Genomic DNA, 22615 nt, shown 5'->3' with positions numbered 1-22615 from the left:
ACCTGGCTCTTTGGATAGTTGTGTCCACTGAGCTGTCCTCCAATGCAGGTGCACCTCCTTCTGCTCTTAGCCACTTACACTTCATTCTCCTTTTCACTGAAACTAAAGGGAATCCCAAAGCATGCTCAGAGAGATGTTGTCTTCGTCAGGAAAAGTATCTTGAATGGTTCAGGTGCAAAAGTTAAATTCAAAACAAAACAAATAGAAAATGCAATCCAAAGAAACAAACAACAGTAGAATACAAATAAACCAAAAAAGACCTCAAGAAATATAGCACCTTTCCCATCTTAGACCAGCCCGCAGTATTTTTTGAAGTGTTGTCACTGTTGTTAAAACAAGGTCTTCTAAAATCATAAGAAGCTGGACAGATTCAGGACTACTTGTACTTCCAATGTACTTGCATGTCCCAGGTTTTACAGACAAGCAGTGATGACATTTGCTTTAATGATACGACGTATCAGAATTTGCAAGGCAGAAAGCACATGCCTTCAAATACATAAAATTGGTGGCTGTAAAAAGGCTTGCTCTACAGAGCAGTTTCCCCAGCACAACGCTATCACACAGTGAGACAATCTCTCAAGTCTAGTCACAATGCAGCAATGATGCTTTGGGCTCCAATATCCAAGAGGCTGTTTTCAGTGTAACCTTTATCATCTCAACTTGCCTTCGACTCAGAGGTGTGAACACAGCACATTAAGAGCAAAGATCCAATAATCAGGTTCTGTGCTCAATTTACGTACCTCCCACTACCAATTCCACAACACTGATTGTGGTTGGAGACTTGGGTGATCAAATTCTCGATCCAAGTTTCCCACCCCTCATCTCTCTTCTGTAGCACTGATACCTCAAGTATTTAGCACTTTGAAAAAAGGATAAATACATTTAGATAAAATTAAATTTAAATCCCAGTTAAGAATTAATGTAGGGTGGTCTGAATTCCTACACCTCACATAAATTTGGGAAATCACTCGATACTCTCCTAATTATCCTGAAGCAGAAGGATCAAGAAAGGCTTAAACATCAGTGAAATTAACTTGGACAGAGGATAACCAAAGATATTCTAAGATTAATGGTACATTATTGAAGTAAGGAGTAATCTTCTTGAAAGAGCATTGCAGGGCAATGTGATTCACTGAGCAATGCTCAACACAGAGCTATCTGAGATCAGTAAGGGGTTATGAGAATCATCGCTGCTTCCTCTGCTCAAATTTTGTACAAGATCTCAGTTCAATGGAAACAATTAAAACACAAAGGAACTATTAATGTGCAAAAAGGAAATACGGTGGAAAACACTGAGCAGAAACACAAGAGGTGGTGATTGTTTCATGACGCAAAAATATCTCTGTTTGGTTCTTTGTCCTTCAGAATTCCACTCATGATCTACCTTAGAGCAGAACCTCCAAGCGTGAGGAAGTTCATCAGACTGAGAGCAAAAGTTGCTGAATTGTCTACCTGACAACAACTTGCATTTATATAGCACCTTTAACATAGTAAAACAAGGTGCTTCAAGGTTGATGGACAAGAGGCTGTAATTGGAGGAACGCAGTGCTCGGAGGGCTGGAGGAGGAAGTTGGTGTAAATACCTACAAGAGGACTTCATATATTAGTTCTACTTTGCACCAACCAGTGCACAAATTAAGTACATGCAAAATCTGTCTTTTAAACTAAGATGCCTTTCTGTTTTCAATGGGCAGTCACCTCTTTTCAGTCAGTAGAAATTATCAGCACTCAATCACGCTACATGTGTCTGAGTGTACCTGCTCGGAGTTTTTACAGTCCATCCTTCCGTAGCAGTGCGAATGGACAACTGGCCCACAGAGTGCATATCAGAAAATCATGCTTGTATTTCCCATGATTGTCTATTTAATGAACGGAAAATCATGGAAAGTGTGTTGGAATCGTGGAATAAGTGTTCCCTGCAGGGAATGCTCCTCACTCTCGAGCACAATTTTGTCAAAGCGGCTCTCATTTCTACACTTTGCTCACTGGTATTTCTGCTCAAATGCAGTGCAGTGATTAATGTTAGTGTTATTCTATAAATTAGAAAGTTAGCTGAATATAGTATCTTCCTCTCGTGTGATAATTCTAGATGGTGCACAATAACTATTCAATCAAACAGCAATTTACGGATTAGAAATCTAGCTATCTTAAGTGACAAGTGACAGCTAGATGATAATAATTGCACTTCAGATGGCTTTACTTTAATTTGATTTAAACCATGGCATTAATGTGAATTTGAACAGCTCATCTCGTTAGTTGGTTTTAAACTATTTGAATATATATTTGTAGGTACACTGATGTGGAATCCTATTAATGGTTTCAAAGATCTTAGTTAAAACCCAGATTAAATGTGGAAAGCTGCTACAGTCTACCTAGCCATTTAGTGGCTTTACAGCTAGATTCTGATTTTACATGCAGGATGTTAAACCATAAGGATAGCATCATCTACAGCAGGGTTTCTGAGGCCCCTTTCCTGTGTTAATAAAATTCTACAGATCCCCTGCAACACAACACAGGTATTTATTTCTGTATAACAGTTAGTTCCACAATTAAACATATCTATTATTATTTTTGTTTTACCTACTTAATGTGAAACTAGTTGCTGGTGCTGAGCAACAATTCTGTCAAGACGTGGAGGTATCTTCAACAAGCACACGAGATATAGGATCATAAAACAACTCAAAGAGAGAGTGTGTTCAAATGTATTTACTATAATAAAACTATGTATTTTAATACCTTCCTTTATGCCTCTTCCACTGAATTACTGAAATACACGTGAAGTCATAATTTTCTCCAGAGGTACATCTTTATGACATATTTTATAAAGTGTTTCCATACTAAACTCCATTCAAATTCTCTCCCTCTCTCCATGCACACTTGTTTTCATATGTTTGTAATAAATGTACTAAAATTCAGTTCATTTTACATATATGGGAAATGTGAAATGCTCATGGCAGTTAAACTTAAGGAAGGCATTAAGAAAGCCTGTGATTTTTCACATTTCCCATATATGTAAAATGAACTGAATTTTAGTACATTTATTACAAACTTATGAAAACAAGTGTGCACGAAGAGGGAGAGAATTTGAATGGAGTTAAGTATGGAAACACTTTATAAAATGTCATAAAGATGTATCTCTGGAGACACATTTTTAACAACAATCCTTTACAAATTACACTGATACAACTGGAATACTTTCTTGGGGAAAAGTTACTTATAAATCTACAAACTGTCTTTAGGTTAGTCTAACCGTACAAGTATTCTACATTATTTATACATTCATATAATGCTCATTACTCATTTGTAAGTAATCCATCAATTCAGCTAAGGATATACCAGCGCACCCCCAAAAATTGTCTCCCAAGAGTCAAACAAAATCATATCGGCTGCACTGCAATTTTACCCACTGCGTAATTTACATTACAAAGCTTGCACATTTCAATGTCAATGTATTGGAATCTATATAATGAGTGAATCTTGAAAAAAATCAATAGGCTCATTTCAAAGAACGGATGCATCGTGTCTCAGTAATTGAACATCAGTAGATGTGGAACTTCATTCCAGATTGACTAATTAGACTGTGATTTTCAATCACATGCATTGCAGCAACAGTTGTAAATATACTTATCTTTGCAAGAGTTTTTTTTTTAAATTAGATTTTGAGACCACCACCCCCATCAGAACAAAGAAACTATCAACTGCTTTTGACCAGTATCGCCAATGGTGCTTTGCCGCTGCAGCCCGATTTGCTAAACATAGGAAAACAAACATTTTTTTAAAATACAACACTGCTTAACAATGGGGATTTAAAAAAAAACTTTCTCTATCCAATGTAGAACATGGAAATAAAAGACTTTACAATTATTTAAAAACCATCAGGAGTTTTGCGAGCAATCCCAGTCAGGCAACAAATAAAGATCAAAGTTCAACAGACACCGAAGTCGGAAGTTTTTAAACTTTCTTCTTCCAGTCAGTAGCTTTACCACTCGTTATTTTTAGCAGATCGGCAGATACCTTCTAGGGATCTGGGGATCCCTGGTAGGGAACCACTGATCTACATTGGGGAGACCAAACGTAGATTGCGTGACTCCTTTGAGAATACCTCCGTTCAGTCTGTAAGCATGACCCCGAGCTTCCAGTCGCATGTCACTAATTCTCCTACTCTGACCTCTCTGTCTTTGGCCTCTTACATTGTTCCAATAAAGCTCAATATAAGCTCGAGGAACAGCACCTCATCCTTTGATTAAGCACTTTACAATCTTCCGGACTCAAAACTGAGTTCAACAATTTCAGATCATAACCTCTATCCCCTTTTTTGGCTGGCAGCTGTTGATGATACTGCTATTCCCATTTACACCTCTTCTAGACCCATCTTTTGTTCCTTTACTTATCCCATTACCATCTCCTTTTGCCTCGCAACATCATCCATTTTGTCTTTTAATTTCTCCTGCCTTCCACCCTATCACAGACCTTCCCTTTTGTTCTTTCCTCTCCTCCCTTTTTCTCTACCTCAGCATTTACTTAAAACCTGTTAAATCTCCAACTTTTTTCAGTTCTGACAAAAAAGTCATCGACTTGAAACATTAACTGTGTTTCTATCTCTACAGAAGCTGCCTGACCTGCTGAGTATTTCCAGCATTTTCAGTTTTTATTTCAGACTTCCAGCATCTGCAGTATTTTGCTTTTGTTATATGAGGCAACAAACTACACAGGGGAAAGATAAGGAAGGTAAAAAAAGGAGGGGGTTGGAGTGGCAATATTGATCAAAGAAACTCATCATCATCATCATCATAGGTGGTCCCTCGAACGAGGATGACTTGCTTCCACAAGAGTTCACAGATGTTTCAATGAAGGACCCGATGTTGCAGTCCTAAACTCCAATTGAGGGGGTGGAAGATGCCTGTGCATGTAATTTTTTAATGTGCGGTGACCGTTGCACATCAGCCACCACAGCGGCTCGACAGAGCAAGGGTTGAACCAGGACGACTGAAGACCTGCTCTACTGCACGGACCTAGTGCGCACACACATTGCAGTGTGGGCTGACCCGTGCTGCCCCTGGGCCCTCGGATCTTCTGGGCCCCGTACCCTCATTCGCCCACAATGTTCCAGGGCCCGGCACTCCAGCTCTATTTATAGCCCCGACCTGCGGTGGTGTTCTCACACAGGTCGGGGCGGCCCACGATGTTCAGGGCCCGGTGCTCCAGCTCTATTTATAGCCACGCCCTGCGGTGGTGTTCTCACACAGAAACTATAATAGTACTGGAGATGGATGATGTAGTGGAGGTGTCAAACACAGAATCGATTTGTTTAGAATTAAGGAATAATAGAAGAGCTATACTACAGGCCACCAAATAGTGGGAAGGAAATGAGGAGCAAATTTGCAGATAAATTACTGAAAAATGCAAGAACTACAAAGTAGTGAAGGAAGCAGTGCTAGATCTAGTTATGGGAAATTAAGTGGGGCAAGTAGAGTTTGTTTCAATGGGAGAGCATTTGGGGAACAGTGATTACAATATCATCAGGTTTAGATAGTTATGGAAAAGGAATAGGAACAATCAAGAGTAAAAATACTTAACTGGAGGAGGGCTAATTTCAGTGAGTTGAAAATGGATCTGGTCCAGGTGGACTGGAATCAAAACAGGCAAAATAGTAATTGAACAATGGGAAGCCTTCCAAGAGGAAATGGTTCAGGTACACAGTAGATACATTCCTATGAGGAGCAAAGGAAGGGATGAGGGCCTTCAGTTACATGGATAGACTGGAGAAGCTGGGGTTGTTCGCCTTAGAGCAGAGAAGGTTGAGAGGAGATTTGATGGAGGTGTTCAAAATCATGACGGATCTAGACAGAGTAGAGAGAGAAAAATTGTTACAACTGCCGGAAGGGTCGTGAACCTGAGGACACGGATTTAAAGCGATTGGCAAAAGAACCAAAGGCGACATGAGGAAAAACGTTTTTACGCAGCAACTGGTTAGGATCTGGAATGCACGGCCTGAAATGGCGTTGGAGGCAAATTCAATCGTGGCTTTCAAAAGGGAATTGGATAAGTAACTGAAGGGTAAAAACTTGCAGGGCTACAGGGAAAGGGTGGCTGAGTAGGACTAGCTGAAGTGTTTTTGCAGAGAGCTGTAACCATTCTATCCAAAGCTAAAGTTCCCTGGATGACTAAAGATATAGAGGTTAAAATGTGACAGAAAAAGTAGGCTTGTGGCAAATATAACATTCACAATACAGTGGAGAACCAAGGTGAATTTAGAAAGTACAGAGATCTAAAAAAAGGGAATTGGGGGCAAGAGTATGAGAATAGATTGACATACAAAAGAAACCCAATAATCTTTTATAAACACAGGAATAGTAAAAATGTAGTCAAAGGAAAGGTGGGGCCGAATAGGGACCAAAGAGAGATATTCTTATAAGAACATAAAAAATAGGAGCAGGAGTAGGCCATTTGGCTCTGCAAGCCTGCTCCACCATTCAATAAGATCATGGCTGATCTGATCTTGGCCTCAACTTCACTTCCCTGCCCGCTCCCCGAAACCTTTGACTCCCTTATCATTCAAAAATCTGTCTATCTCCACTTTAAATATATTCAATGACCCAGCCTCCATAGGTCTCTGGGGTAGAGAATTCCAATGAACCTCTGAAACAAGAAATTCTTCCTCATTTCCGTTTTAAGTGGGCGACCCCTTATTCTGAAACTATGCCCCCTAATTCTAGATTCCCTCATGAGGGGAAACATCCTCACTGCAACTACCCGGTCAAGCCCCCTCAGAATCATATACGTTTCATTAATATCACCTTTCATTCTTCTAAACTCCAATGAGTATAGGCCCATCTTGCTCAAACTTTCTTCATAAGACAATCCCTTCATCTCAAGAATCAATCGCGTGAACCTTCTCTAAACCGCCTCCACTGCAAATATATCCCTTCTTAAATAAGGAGATCAAAACAATATGCAGTACTCCAGGTGTGGTTACACCAATGCCCTGACTTCCCTACTTTTATACTGCAAACCCCTTGCAATAAAGGCCAACATTCCATTTGCCTTCCTAATTACTTACTATACCTACATGCTAACTTTTGTGTTTCATGTACAAGGATCCCCAGATCCCTCAGCATTTTGTAATCTCTCCCCATTTAAATAATAATTTGCTTTTTTATTTTTCCTACCAAAGTAGATAACCTCACATTTTCCCACATTATATTTCATCTGTCAAATTTTTTGCCCACTCACTTAGCCTATCTATATCCCTTTGCAGGTTATTTTCATCCTCCTCACAACTTGCTTTCCCACCCATCTTTGTATCATCAGCAAATTTGCCGATATTACACTCGGTCCCTTCATCCAAGTCATTAATATAGATTGTAAAAAGTTCAGGCCCCAGCACCGATCCCTGTGGCACCCCACTAGTTAGTTTGCCAACCTGAAAATGACCCATTTATCCCGACTCTCTGTTTTCAGTTAATTAGCCAATCTTCTATCCATGTGAATATGTTACCCCCAACCCCGTGAGCTCTTATCTTGTGCAGTAACCTTTTATGTGGCACCTTATCGAATGCCTTCTGGAAATCCAAATACATGACATCTACTGGTTCCCCTTTATCCACCCTGCTTGTTTCATCCTCAAAGAACACCAGCAAATTTGTCAAACGTGATTTCCCTTTCATAACATAGACAGGCTAAGTGAGTGGGCAAAAATTTGGCAGATGTAGTATTATGTTGGAAAGTGTGAGGTCATGTACTTTGGCAGAAAAAAATTCAAAGAGCAAGTTATTATTTAAATGGAGAAAGATTGCAAAGTGCTGCAGTACAGCAGGACCTGGGGTACTTGTGCATGAAACACAAAAGGAGAGTATGCAGCTACAGCAAGTGATCAGGAAGGCCAATGGAATCTTGGCTTTTATTGCAAAGGGGATAGAGTATAAAAACAGGGAAGTCTTGTTACAGATGTACAGGGTATTGGTGAGGCCACACCTGGAATACTGCATGCAGTTTTGGTTTCCATATTTACAAGGATATCCTAGCTTTGGAGGCAGTTCAGAGAAGGCTCACTAGGTTGATTCCTGAGATGAGGGGGGTGACATGAGAAAAGGTCAAGTAGGTTGGGCCTCTATTCATTGGAATTCAGAAGAATGAGAGGTGATCTTATTAAAACGTATAAGATTATGAGGGGGCTTGACAAGGTTGATGCAGAGAGGATGTTTCCACTGATGAGGGAGACTAGAACTAGAGGGCATAATCTTCGAATAAGGGGCCAACCATTTAAATCTGAGATGAGGAGAAATTTCTTCTCTCAAAGGGTTGTGAATCTGTGCAATTCGTTGCCTCAGAGAGCTGTGGAAGCTGGGACATTGAATAAATTTAAGACAGAAACAGACAGTTTCTTAAACGATAAGGGAATAAGGGGTTATGGAGAGCGGGCAGGGAATTGGACCAGAGTCCATGATCGCATCAGCCATGATCGTATTAAATGGCGGAGCAGGCTCGAGGGGCCGCATGGCCTACTCCTGCTCCTATTTCTTATATTCTTATGTTCTTATAAAACCATGTGAAAGCAGAGGGAATGGCCAAGATACTAAATGAATACTTTGTATTTGTCTTCACTAGAGAAGAGGATGCTGTCAATGTAGCACTAAAAGAGGAGGCAATTGCGATGTTGAAGAGGAAAAAAATAAAGAGAAAGTACTTAAAAGATAGGCAGTCCTCAAAGTACAATAGTCACCCAGTCTGGATGGGATTCTTTCCTAGGTTACCGAAGGAAGAATGAAAGAAAATTGCAGAGGCTCTGGCTACAATCTTCCAATCCTCCTTATATATGGGGTTGGTGCTACATGACTGGAGGATTGCAAATGTTACACTCCTGTTTTAAAAAAAGGGAAAGAATAAATCTGGCAACTATAGACCAGTTAGCTTAACATCGGTGGTGGGAAAATTTGAGAGACAATAATCTGAGACAAGATTAAATGGCATTTGGTAACGTATGGGCTAATAAATTAAAGTCAGCTTGGATTTGTTTAAGGCAAATCGTGTTTGTTGTGTATGGAGAAAGAGTCAGACTGAACACTGAACTCAAAGTAAAGTGTGACCATAGTCTTTTATTGCAGGTCTCCAGAATGCCTCTCCAACCTGTGAAACCTTTTTAAATACCTGTGCTCCCTTTATGGGATCCCTTGGGACGCAGGAGAATGAGCCCTCTGGTGGCTGTACAGAGTAAATACAAGTCCACATATATAAGTGTTTGACAAACTTGATTAATTCTTTGGATGAAGTAACGAAGGGGTTGATGTTGTGTATATGGACTTTCAAAAGACATTTGACAAAGTACCACAAAATAGACGTTAGCAAAGTTCATTATCATCATCATAGGCAGTCCCTCTGAAATCGAGGACTTGCTTCCACTCCCAAAGTGAGTTCTTTGATGGCTGAACAGTCCTATACAAGAGCCACAGACCCTATTACAGGTGGGACAGACATTCGTCACAGGAAGGGGGTCGGTGAGGCTGGTTTACTGCGCGTTCCTTCTGCTGCCTGCGCTTGGCCTCTTCATGCTCTTTGCGTTGAGACTCAAAGAGCTCAACGTCCTTCCGGATGGACTTTCCCCACCTCGGGCGGTCTTCAGCCAGGGTTTCCCAGATGTCAGTGGTGATGTCGCATTTTACCAGGGAGGCTTTGAGGGTGTCCTTATAACGTTTCCGCTATCCTCCTTTGGCTCGTTTACCATGAAGGAGCTCCGCATAAAGCATTTGCTTACGGAGTCTCGTATCTGGCATGCGAACTATGTGGCCTGCCCAGCGAAGCTGATAGAGTGTGGTCAATGCTTCAATACTGGGGATGTTAGCCTGGTCGAGGTCACTGATGTTAGCCTGGTCGAGGACACTGATGTTGGTGCGCCTGTCCTCCCAGGGGATTGGCAGGATCTTGCGGCGACATCGTTGATGATATATCTCCAGCGACTTGAGATGCCTTCTATATATCGTCCATGCCTCAGATCCATACAGGAGGGCGGGTATTACTACAGCCCTGTAGACCATGAGCTTGATGGTAGATTTGAGGGCCTGGTCTTCAAACACTCTTCCTCAGACAGCCGAAGGCTGCACTGGCGGCGATGCTGAATCGCCGCATCAATGTCTGCCTTTGTTGATAAGAGGCTCCCGAGATATGGGAAATGGTCCATGTTGTCCAGGGCCGCGCCGTGGATCTTGATGATTGGAGGGCAGTGCTGTGCGGCGGTGACAGGCTGGTGGAGGACCTTTGTCTTACGGATGTTAAGTGTAAGGCCCATGCTTTCATATGCCTTAGTGAATACATTGACTATACATTGACATGCGGCAACTAAAGGAGAATCACCCTGCTATCAGCCACTGGAAAAGTTGTCGCTCGAGTTCTCCTCAATCGTCTTCTCCAGGGCCGAGGAGCTCATCCCGGAATCACAATGCGGATTTCGTCCCCTACGGGGCACAACAGACATGATCTTTGCAGCGCGACAATTGCAGGAAAAATGCAGGGAGCAGCACCAGCCCTTATACATGGCCTTTTTCGATCTTACAAAGGCCTTTGACACTGTCAACCGTGAGGGTCTATGGAGTGTCCTCCTCCGTTTCGGATGCCCCCAAAAGTTTGTCAACATCCTTCGCCTGCTTCACGATGACATGCAGGCCGAGATCCTTACCAATGGATCCATTACAGACCCAATCCACGTCCGGACCGGGGTCAAACAGGGCTGCGTCTTCGCACCAACCCTCTTCTCAATCTTCCTCGCCGCAATGCTCTACCTCACAATCAACAAGCTCCCCGCTGGAGTGGAACTAAACTACAGAACCAGTGGGAAGCTGTTTAACCTATGCCGCCTCCAGGCCAGGTCCAAGATCACCCCAACCTCTGTCGTTGAGCTGTAGTACTCGGACGATGCGTTTGTGCACATTCAGAGGCTGAACTCGAGGATATAGCAAAGTTATAGCCCATGGGATTAAAGCGCCAGTAGCATCGTGGATACAAAATTGGCTTAAGGGACAGAGAGAAGAGAGTAGTGTTGAACAGTTGTTTTTCAGACTCGAGTGGGTGTATGCAATGGTGCTCCCTTGGAGTCGGTATTAAGACCACTGCTCTTTTTGATGTGCATTAATGACCTGGACTTGGGTATACAAGGCACAATTACAAAATTAGCAAATTACATGAAACTCAGAAATATAGTAAACAATGAGGAGGATTGTAGCAGACTTCAGGAGCAGATAGACTGGTGAAATGGGCAGACACATGGTAGAAAATTTAATGCAGAGAAATGTGAAGAGATACATTTTGGCCAGAAGAATGAAGAGAGGCAACATAAACTAAATGGTAGAATTTTAATGGGGCAGCAAGAACAGAGACACCTGGGGATGTATGTACATAAATTGTTGAAGGTAGCAGGACAAGTTGAGGAGGCTGTTAAAAAAGCATATGGGATCCTTGGCTTTATTAATAGAGGAGTAGAGTACAAAAGCAAGAAAGTTATTCTAAACCTTTAGAAAACACTGGTTAGGCCTCACCTCGATTATTGTTTCAATTCTTGGCACCACACTTTAGGAAAGATGTCAAAGCCTTAGAGAGGGTGCACAAGAGATTTACGAGAATGGTACCAGGAATGAAGGACTTCAGTCATGTGGTGAGACTGGGGAAGCTCAGGTTGTTCTACTTAGAGCAGAGACAGTTAAGAGGAGATTTGATAGAGGTTTTCAAAATCATGAAGCGTTTTAGTATAGTAAATAAGGAGTAACTGTTTCCAGTGGCAGAAGGGTCAGTAACCAGAGGACACAGAATTAAAGTGATTGGCAAAAGTACAGAAGCAACATGAGGAAACGTTTTTTTTACACTGCGAGTTGTGGTGATCTGGAATGCACTGCTGAAAAGGTGGCGGAAGTAAATTCAACAGTAACATTCAAAAGAGAATTGGATAGATACTTGAAAGGAACATTTTTTTTTTAAACAGGGCTATGGGGATAGAGCGAGCAGTGGGACTAATTGGTTAGCTCTGCCAAAGAGCCAGCACAAGCACAATGCGTCAAATGGCCCCCTTCTATGCTGTATCATTGTGATTCTATAATAATTTGCTCACCTAATTGGCATTATGAAATTCTGGCTAGCCTAGACTTGACAGACTTCCTCAGGCTGTTTCAAAGTTATTCCACATCTTTTGGCTGTTGGACACACAACAGCTCTATCCACTACCTCATGTCAAGCGGAGTTAATATTGTTCCTGAGATCCTAAATAAGACAGCCCTCTTTTACTGCACTTTTTGCAGCAACACCTCCAAAAGTTGCATTCGGAAAAATCGAGTTTCCTCAGGCATTGAGGCCTTTGAGCAGCCAGATTGAAGCAGCCCCTATAAACTACAGTAGCAGTTTTTAAGAGCTGCAGCTGCATGTTATTTTCCAGCCCCCATGATAACGAGCTCCGAATATCAGGCCCAATTCAAACCAGGAGCTTGTTGCACATAATTACTGAGGCCAACTTATGGCATCTGGCAAGGCTTGCCCACCACAACTTTAATGCAGAGCTCTGGTCCCACCACTTCAGTGCCGAGATTTAAAAATGTACGGCAGCAAGGTTACAGTGGCAGCAAACAATAGATACTCCAGTTTCCTCAAAATATCACTATACATGCACAAGCACATACTATGATAAGCAATGAGGCACTTGCATGCCTATGATTATACATTGGTGGTCTGCATTTCAGAGGATGCCAGGGTGCCTGGCTTTTTACAGAAAGTATAAAACCATTAAGTACATAGACTTCAATGAAGGATGCCACCATCTACCTCATTAGCAGGAGGGCATACAGCACTGTAGATAGCAAAACTGAAGGCCACATACAGAAAAATGTCTTAATACTTTCCCTTCTTTTTCTCTTTCCACTTAACTCTCTAGCACACACATTCACACACAGCATGACAATATGGGGTTGCATTATGGTGCCACTCATCTGCTACTGGTTACTTTTGCCATTACATGCTAACTCTGATCCCTCTGCCCTTTTTCTAGGTCCTTCAGCCCAATCAAGCCCTACAACCACTAGACAGATGGGGACAATGCTCCTGAAGACATACCATCACTCTCTCGTACCATACCAAGCACTTGCACAGAAATCTGCACTCCAAGTGATATAGGTAGTGAGTTAGAGGAGTCTGCGCAGGGTGATTTTTTCAGCACAGGTGAGTAAGAGCAGGTACACTGGAAAGACCATAGGAGTGCAAGCTTGGGTCCTAGCTCCAGTGGAGAAGGCAAAGATGCAGACTTTAGGGCCTCAGCTTTTAAAATAAAGTTGCTTTCAATGAATCAGAAATGGCTGAAGGTATTGAACTGCCTGCCAAGGCGCTACTGGAACATGCCTGAGATTGTGAAGGAGTTCAGTACCAACTTGTATGGGGTTCCAGCGCATAGCATTAACAGTCAACCATGGAGTATATGATCTCCTTGCAGGTGTCTATGGCACCAAGGATGTTCATAGTGAAGCTATGCAGGCTGTGAGCTCTTTGACCTCCCAGTCTGTCTATCGCATTACAAATCTCCTTCAGATCGTTGGGAGTGCTAAGCCACAGCCTAATAACAAGGGCAGTCATGCAATGGGGTTGGAATGTGTTACCTTCTCTCAGAAAACAGCATGTCTGCACCCTTGCCACACCTCAATGTCCACCTGATGCCAGAAAGCCAGCTAGGCCTGACTACCCCAGCTGCTGCTGAGATGCTGCAGTCTGCAACCGACCCCCTCAGGAGAAATTGCAGACCACAAGCATCTCGAGTACTCATCTAAACCAGAGCAGCCTTTCACCGCTCATGCTGTACCACTGGGGAAGCAGCTCTTGGAAGTAGTGGAGTAGGTATGAGATCACTTTTTAAAAGGCACTATGAACTCACACCTGGGTGACAATTAGTTAGTAAGCATTTGTGTAAGCCAGTAAAATAAGCTTTTTTGAAATCTTAGCGTGCAGTATCTCTGTAAAATCAGGTGACTTGTATATCAATGTTGGTCTTTGGGCACAGATAGTTTACTGAAGGTTGCAAGGGCTGAGACAGATGTTAATATAGAGGATGAAAATTATTCAGTTGAAGTGCTCTTCAGTAAGCTGCTGCTGAAGAATTCTGCTGCTGGTTTCAGTTGGAATCCTCCTGCTTCTTCGTCATCTGCCATGTCATCGTCATCTTGTTGAAGGTCCTCACCCATTGTTGGCTCCATGTGTTGTCCCCATTACAGAGTAAAGTAATGCAGCATACAGCAAATCACCATCAGAAGAACACTTTTTCTGGATTGTATCGGAGGAAGCCACGAGAATCGTTGTTTCAGGACTCCTATGGTCTGCTCAATGAGAGCTCTAGTTGACCCGTGAATCTGACTTAGCACAGTTCAGCCACTAAGCATGAGGCAATGTGCACGACTTAGCCCTTGTCCCCAAGCTACCAGCCTCTCACTTGTTGTACCGGGGCAAAGAGTAGGGGATAGAGAATAGATGTAATATACATTCATGATGCCAGGAAAATGGGTACAGACCTGCATGATGCACTGCTGATCACACACCAATTTTCACATTAATGGAGTGGAAGCTCTTGCAGCTTCATCTGAATGAGTTCATATGATGATGTCGGTCAGTCAATACAGCCCTGGACTTGGGGAAAACCTGCAATCTGCGTGAACCACTAAGCCCTATCCTACTACTGGTTCCAGTGGGTGCACTGTCTGCCTAAATTGAAGTCTGCCTGAAAATTGGAACGCCAGACTTCCAGTGGCAATTTGACTTTTTAAATTAAGCAATTTTCGTCTCACTATTGTCTCATTTGCAGATGAGAGTGGTAGCATTAATGAAAATTGACCCCGCATTGTTTTGTTCTCAGACAAATCACCATTGACCTAAATGGCCCTGCAGAGGCAGAACAATGGAACTCAATCTCTGATGTCATGCAGCCCCGGCCACATTTCATCAAGTATCAAGGAAAGTAGACACTCCCACAAATGTTTCAAGACATTCTATGTCTTGATACTCATCCATAGGAGGTCCACTTATCCCCCTCTACTATTCCTCAAGAACAATTTGCCCACGGTTAGACAAGCCATCTTCCACCATTTTTTACTTGTGTGACCTCGATTACACATATTCCTAAATATGGTAATCTGCCTTTATTTCAGCCTTATTTGCATTGTGTGGGTGAGCTCCAGGTATCAGTAATACCTGTTATTGGAAGTTCACCCATTGGTGGGCTTTTTTAGACCTGCAGCAGTTTAAAGGACCATTGCTGTTTGCAGTTACGAAGACAAAGAACTCAAAATTTCAACTTGTCTACAAGCAGTCATCCTAACAGCAGAGCACCAGGGTTTTCAGATGAGGCAAATTCAATTTTATTTGAACAAATGGGCTGGAGGAGACATTCCTTTTTTCTTACTATTGATCATTATGTGATCATTTTAGCAGCTCAGCCTGCATGGCAGGACACAGCCATAAACATCAATACCAATGATACCACTCAGCAGACATTGCTGTAGTGCCGAAAGAAATTTAACACACTCATCATGCTTACTAAAGTAGAAAACCTGCTATTATTTTATAATAATGATGGGTATTGTCATGTATGGTGTGTACAATTACCTTCCATCCATATAGTCTTACAGTATTTTGAATATTTCCCATGACGGAAACCTCTCTTTCTCACATCTTTAAATGCACCTCCATGCCAAATCCTTTAATCTGCTGCGTCTGTTTGGGTGTGATACATAAGCATATATCAACGTGGGGCTGAATGCTAATACACAAGTAACACTGTATGTGCTCCAGACAATAATTCTACTGAGTTCGCAGAAGACTGGGCATAAGAGAGAAAAGGTAGTGCACCAGAGGAGGACCCCTCCAAAGCATTGTCCTCTAATGTCCTTTGAGAAACACGAGTCAGGGGCCGGGAACCCAGCAAGTCATCATATTTGTAGATTGGGAGAACGAGTTTGAGAAGAATGCAATGGATGATGCACAGGGCACAAATGAGCAGAAGTAGATGGTAGTGGTGGCAGCAGCAGGACCAGGCATCACCTATCTGGAAGACCAGCTCATGGTCCTCTTCAGCCGATGAGCTCCTAGATCAGGGAGACTGTTTTTAAAAGTATAATTTCTGAACAGCAGCAATTGCTACAGTCTTTGAACACTGTGCCAAGCAACCTTCAGTAGATAAGTGTGGATAAAGGGGAACCAGTGGAAGTAGGATATTTGGATTTGCAGAAGGCATTCAATAAGGTGCCACAAAAAAAAGGTTACTACACAAGACAAGGGCTCATAGAGTTAGGAGTAATATTAGCATGGATAGAGGATTGGTTAATGAAAAGAAGAGAGAAGGAATAAATGGGTAATTTTCCAGTTGGTAGACTGTAACTAGTGGAATATTGCAAGGATCAGTGCTTGGGCCTCAGCTATTTACAATCCAGATTAATGACATAGATAAGGTGGCAGATGGAGTACAATGTGGGGAAATGTGAGGTTATTCATTTTGGTCGGAAGAATAGAAAAACAGAGTATTTTTTAAAATGGAGAGAAACTATTAAATGTTGATGTTCAGAGAGATTTAGGTGTCCTTGTACAGGAAACACAGAGTTAGTATGCAGGTACAACCAGCAACTAGGAAGGCCGATGGCATATCGGCCTTTATTGCAAGGGGGTTGGAGTACAAGAGTAAAAAAGTCTTACTACAATTGTACAGGGCTTTGGTGAGATCACACCTGGAGTACTGTGCAGTTTTGATCTCCTTATCGGAGAAAGAACATGCATGCCTTAAGAGGCAGTGCAACAAAGGTTCACTAGATTGATCCCTGAAATGAGGGGGTTGTCCTAAGAGTAGATTGGGCCTATACTCTCTGGAGCTTAGAAGAATGAGAGGTGATCTCACTTTAACAGAGATTCTGAGGGGGGTTGACAGGGTAGATGCTGAGAGATTGTTTGATCTGGCTGGAGAGTCTGGAACTTGGGGGCATTGATTCAGGAAAAAGGCATCGGCCTTTTAAGACTGAGACGAGGAGGAATTCTTCACTCCGAGGATTGCAAATCTTTGGAATTTTCTATCCAAACTGCCGTGGATGCTGAATCATTGAGTATATTCAAGGCTGAGATAGAACTTTGAACTCTAGGGGAATCAAGGGATATGAGGATCAGTTAAGAAAGTGGAGTTGAGGTCTTAGATCAGCCATGATCTTATTGAATGGCAGAGCAGGCTCAAAGGGCCTGCTCCTAATTCTCAAGTTCTTATTATAATGACTAATGTGAAAGAGTCTACCACTACACATGCAATGCTGATGCATGAAATATAAATACTGTAGTCAGCTAAGGAGCACATGGCAACCACAAAGATCGCTATGGCACAACCACGCATGCAAAGATTGCTGCCAGAGAGGCGTTTCACTCGCAATATGCGACAGGCTCTCTCATTAAACTGAGTTGCTAATCGAATAGAGAGAATCAATGATAGGTCTTCAATAATCTCATTGTTGCCACCAGATCATGGAGCATAGCAAGCATAGCATGGGACTGAAGGTAGACAAGTCCCCTGGTCCTGATGAAATGCATCCCAGGGTATTAAAAGAGATGGCGGAAGTTATAGCAGATGCATTTGTTATAATCTACCAAAATTCTCTGGACTCTGAGGAGGTACCAGCGGATTGGAGAGCAGCTAATGTAACGCCTCTGTTTAAAAAAAGGGGCAGGTAAAAGGCAGGTAACTATAGGCCGGTTAGTTTAACATCTGTAGTGGGGAAAATGCTTGAAACTATTAAGGAAGAAATAGCGGGACATCTGGATAGGAATAGTGCAATCAAGCAGACGCAGCATGGATTCATGAAAGGGAAATCATGTTTAACTAACTTATTGGAATTCTTTGAGGATATAACGAGCATGGTGGATAGAGGTGTACCGATGGATGTGGTGTATTTAGATTCCAAAAGGCATTCGATAAGGTGCCACACAAAAGGTTACTGCAGAAGATAAAGGTACGCGGAGTCAGAGGAAATGTATTAGCATGGATAGAGAATTGGCTGGCGAACAGAAAGCAGAGAGTCGGGATAAATGGGTCCTTTTCCGGTTGGAAATCAGTGGTTAGTGGTGTGCCACAGGGATCAGTGCTGGGACCACAACTGTTTACAATATACATAGATGATCTGGAAGAGGGGACAGAGTGTAGTGCAACAAAATTTGCAGATGACACTAAGATTAGTGGGAAAGCGGGTTGTGTAGAGGACTCATAGGCTGCAAGATTTGGATAGGTTAAGCGAATGGGCTAAGGTTTGGCAGATGGAATACAATGTCGGAAAGTGTGAGGTCATCCACCTTGGGAAAAAAAAACAGTAAAAGGGAATATTATTTGAATGGGGAGAAATTACAACATGCTGTGGTGCAGAGGGATCTGAGGGTCCTTGAGCATGAATCCCAAAAGGTTAGTTTGCAGGTAATCAGGAAGGCGAATGGAATGTTGGCCTTCATTGCAAAAGGGATGGAGTACAAAACCAGGGAGGTGTTGCTGCAACTGTATAAGGTATTGGTAAGGCCGCACCTGGAGTACTGCGTGCAGTTTTGGTCACCTTACTTAAGGAAGGATATACTAGCTTTGGAAGGGGTACAGAGACGATTCACTAGGCTGATTCGAGAAATGAGGGGGTTACCTTATGATGATAGATTGAGTAGACTGGGTCTTTACTCCTTGGAGTTCAGAAGGATGAGGGGTGATCTTATAGAAACATTTAAAATCATGAAAGGGATAGACAAGATAGAGGCAGAGAGGTTGTTTCCATTGGTGGGGGAGACTAGAACTAGGGGGCACAGCCTCAAAATACAGAGGAGCCAATTTAAAACCAGTTGAGAAAGAATTTCTTCTCCCAGAGGGTTGTGAATCTGTGGAATTCTCTGCCCAAGGAAGCAGTTGAGGCTGGCTCATTGAATGTTTTCAAGTCAAAGATAGATAGATTTTTAAGCAATAAGGGAATTAAGGGTTACGGGGAGAGGGCGGGTAAGTGGAGCTGAGTCCACGACCAGATCAGCAATGATCTTATTGAATGGCGGAGCAGGCTCGAGGGGCTAGATGACCTACTCCTGTTCCTAATTCTTATGTTCTTATGTTGTCCTGCAGCAGAAGCATGTCTAGAGTAGCCACCAGAACACCAGGCCCTCCAGTCACCCAATGACGAGTTCACATTTACAAGAAAGGGAGCAGAACTACACTCTCACATCAAGTGACACAGCCCGCAGCAGAGCTATTTCAGGCCCCAGGTCACAGTGGTCGAGGGTCACTTCAATCTCAGAGACATACAGCAGCCTGCCACCTCATACCTGTACCACTGAGGAATCCAATAGAAACACAATATTAAGTTCCACAACACTTTAGTCACACACTGCCATAGAGCAAAAGCATTAGTACTACTGCAGCCTACATGTGGGGAATAAAATTTGCTGATCTGATGTTATACTGTGTACTGAGTGTTTCTGTTATATAGGATACTGTATCAACAGGTGACAGGAATGATACAATAGATGAACGCTTTGGAGGTGAAGGCATATTTGTTAAGGAGTTGCTGAAAATATAGTTTGATAGATAATAGATCTATAGATTCTTAATACAATGGTGTCCTGAGCCAGTACTGCATACAGTAGTCTTGGCTTCCCAGGCTTGAATATTTTTTTGTGGTGAAAATAACTTAAGCAGTGGCTTGCCTCAAAATAAAAGAATCACAATTGCTTTCTGGAAATGGGAATTGACCTTTACCATCCTATGTAAACAATGAAAAAACAGCAGCCTCATCTCTGAGTCATAAGGTTATGGGTTCAAGCCCCACTCCAAGGACTTGAGCACAAAAATCTAAGCGGACACTCCAGTGAGGGGAACACTGAGGGAGTGCTGCCTTCTTTCATATGAGACATAAAACCGATGCCCCATCTGCTCCCTCGGGTGGACATAAAGGATTCCATGGCACTATTTTGAAGAAGAGCAGCGAAGTTTTCTATGGTATCCTGGCTAATATGTATCCCTCAATCAATATCACTAAAACAGATTTGGTCATTATCACATTCAGGGGACCTCCCCGTAAGACTGCTCCTGGGCTTGGCCAAGGTGGCCATCAACAGATCCAGGCAGCGGGCGGTTTAGGGAGTCGTTCGGCCCGACAGCCTTCCTCTCTTCTGCGGCTACGTTCGCGCCCAAGTGTCCCTGGAGATGGAGCACGCGGTGTCCACCGGCACACTCAAGGCCTTCCGCGACCGGTGGGCATTGGAGGGACTGGAGTGCATCACCACCCCTGGGAACAACATTTTAATTTAAATGGTTAAGTTTCTTTTTATTTTGTTTTTTAATTTACGATCTTTATTGGTTGTGCCCCTTTAGAAAGGGGGCATATGCTTGGCTTTTAATCTGCAATTGCCAGCATGAAGAAGAGTCAACCCCAAATGTGTGGAGGCCTAAAAAATATCAGGACCCAAGACCAAGTTAAAGGATTCAAAGTCTGGAAACACCAATGGAGGCAAAACCACAGTTCTCAAGAGTGGGGATGCCCATGCAGTAGAAAGTGGTGTGTGTGTTCGGAGATGTCACGGATGAAGATTTTCTCTACATGACAAGGCCAGATTAACAATTCACTCAGGCCTACAGACGCACGTTAGATGCAAGACATTTATATATTAGGGAGAGCATGATTTGTTGCTTAAAATAATTTACTGACTGCATCTTCTTATTGCGCCATTTAAGATAATTGTAATAAACATAGCACTCTTACAAAGTTGAGTGTATGGGAACATCTGGAGATTTGTACCAGAGCAACATCAGGTAAAGCAATGTTTTCTTATAGCCTAAAGGCATAGCTCAGCATGAGCTACAAAAAATAGAATTCAACAAATGTTTAATACATGATGTAGCTTAACATCGCTGAGCCAACATCAACACTTTCTTCCTCTCAAATAATATTCTATTTTAGCACATTTACAGATCCTTCTGGAAATGTTCACCAAATACTCCACAAACCTTCTGAAAAACAATGCAGGTTTACAACAATTTCATTAAAAAATAAAATCAGTGAATCGAGGACTAATTAAGTCTTCAATATCAGATAAAACTATGCACTTTTTTCCTCTCACAAATACTTGGGAGAAAATACATAGGAATTAGCCTTTGTATTTAGCTTCTCCAAATATTATCTGGAGATATTTTCTGATTCAAAGTCATATATCTGTCCCGATTCGTAAATTTGATAAAATACACAATCAAGATGTAAGGAAACAAGTCCAAAGTCACTATGCAGTAAATATTCACTCAAAACATTGTCGAGATTAGAACTTGGATGGTTATTGGAGAGCCTGAATTCTGTTTACTACCGGCATCCTAACAGTCATGGAGGCAGCGAAACATTTATCCATTGTGTCACTTAACAGTGCTCTGTGACATCTTATGGTAGTACCAGGCAGAGAATGAAAGTTCAGAACTGGAGGGGGGGGGGGAAGAAAGAAACGGAACTGCACTAAAATACATTATATAAAGCACATACTCAATTGAAAACAGGTCAGTAACACTGGCTGAAAGCCAACTAACACTGACTGCTTTTGTTCAGAGACAATAATCGTTTTTCAGTCTAAATACAGCTGTCGTACTACAGATGCCAAGTAAATAATTAGCGCTCCCAAACCCACAACTCTTGCAAGCACAACACTGTATGTACATTCAAAATTCCTTTATATGGTATCTGCTGCAGTGTTATGAAAATTAGGGCTGGAACTGCCAATGGCTTACCGCCCGGTTTCTGGGCGGTATTGGCCATTGTGGGTGGTAATCAGGCGAAAGAAAATTTCCTTACCAGAGTTACGCCGGCGGTTTCGAGGTACCGCTGGGGAGCGGACCGCCGGCGTGCACCGTCCTGAGATTGCCCTGGCAGAGCAGTGACCTGTAGGTAAGTTTTTTTTTTAAAAACGCCCACGAGGATCAGCGGAGCTGGGCGGTAGGCGAGTACCTCTGCAAGAAAAAGGTTAGTAATTGGTTTTTTACTAATTATTTTAGAAATGTGTTGTGGTGATTTAGTGTTAAAATGTGTCTTGGGAATGTTTTTGTGATTTTTTTTAGTTGATGTTCTTTGAAAAATTATTTTTATTGTTTTTCTGGTGTTAGGCCCAACCCACAGCCTCAGGGTAAATTTTTATTGATTTTTTAATTTTTCATCAGCGGATTTTAAAATTTTTTGGGAGGAAATTTGCGGCGGCGATAATCTTCCCAGTCTTTGCGGTCTTTTGGGCGGTGATCGGGCGCGAGCAGGCTGATAGGAAATTCTAGCCCATGACGAGTAACATATGGTCAGGAGTGTGTTGCAAGCTATTTTTTCTCTTTCAAATGCCTACTTATTTCCAGAATTTCCTGCTTTTGATTCAGATTTCCAACATTCAGTTTTATATTCATCTCTAAAGAATTTTGTTTTTTTCTAACATTAATTCTGAATGTTATTCAAACCCAGTATGTCCCAACCTTGAGTACACTCAGTCATTTTGATATAAATTAGCAGATCTCCCATGTCATTGCTCATGGCAAGCAAGAGATATTTTAAGGACACAGATGTTATATCAATTAGTATTACCAGGATCACTGACTTATTAT

The 22615-nt window shown here is 42.2% G+C and overlaps 1 protein-coding gene across 1 annotated transcript in view; it reads right to left on the bottom strand.

Moving 5' to 3' along the window:
• Positions 1-22615, bottom strand: part of dchs2 (dachsous cadherin-related 2) — a 177558-nt gene that overhangs the window by 136464 nt on the left and 18479 nt on the right. The window lies entirely within an intron of this gene.

Source organism: Pristiophorus japonicus, chromosome 2 (assembly GCF_044704955.1).
Source record: "Pristiophorus japonicus isolate sPriJap1 chromosome 2, sPriJap1.hap1, whole genome shotgun sequence".
In the NCBI taxonomy this organism is placed as follows: Eukaryota; Metazoa; Chordata; class Chondrichthyes; family Pristiophoridae; genus Pristiophorus; species Pristiophorus japonicus.
The sequence above is the reverse complement of the archived record's forward strand: the minus strand, read 5'-3'. Positions and strand labels throughout refer to the sequence as shown.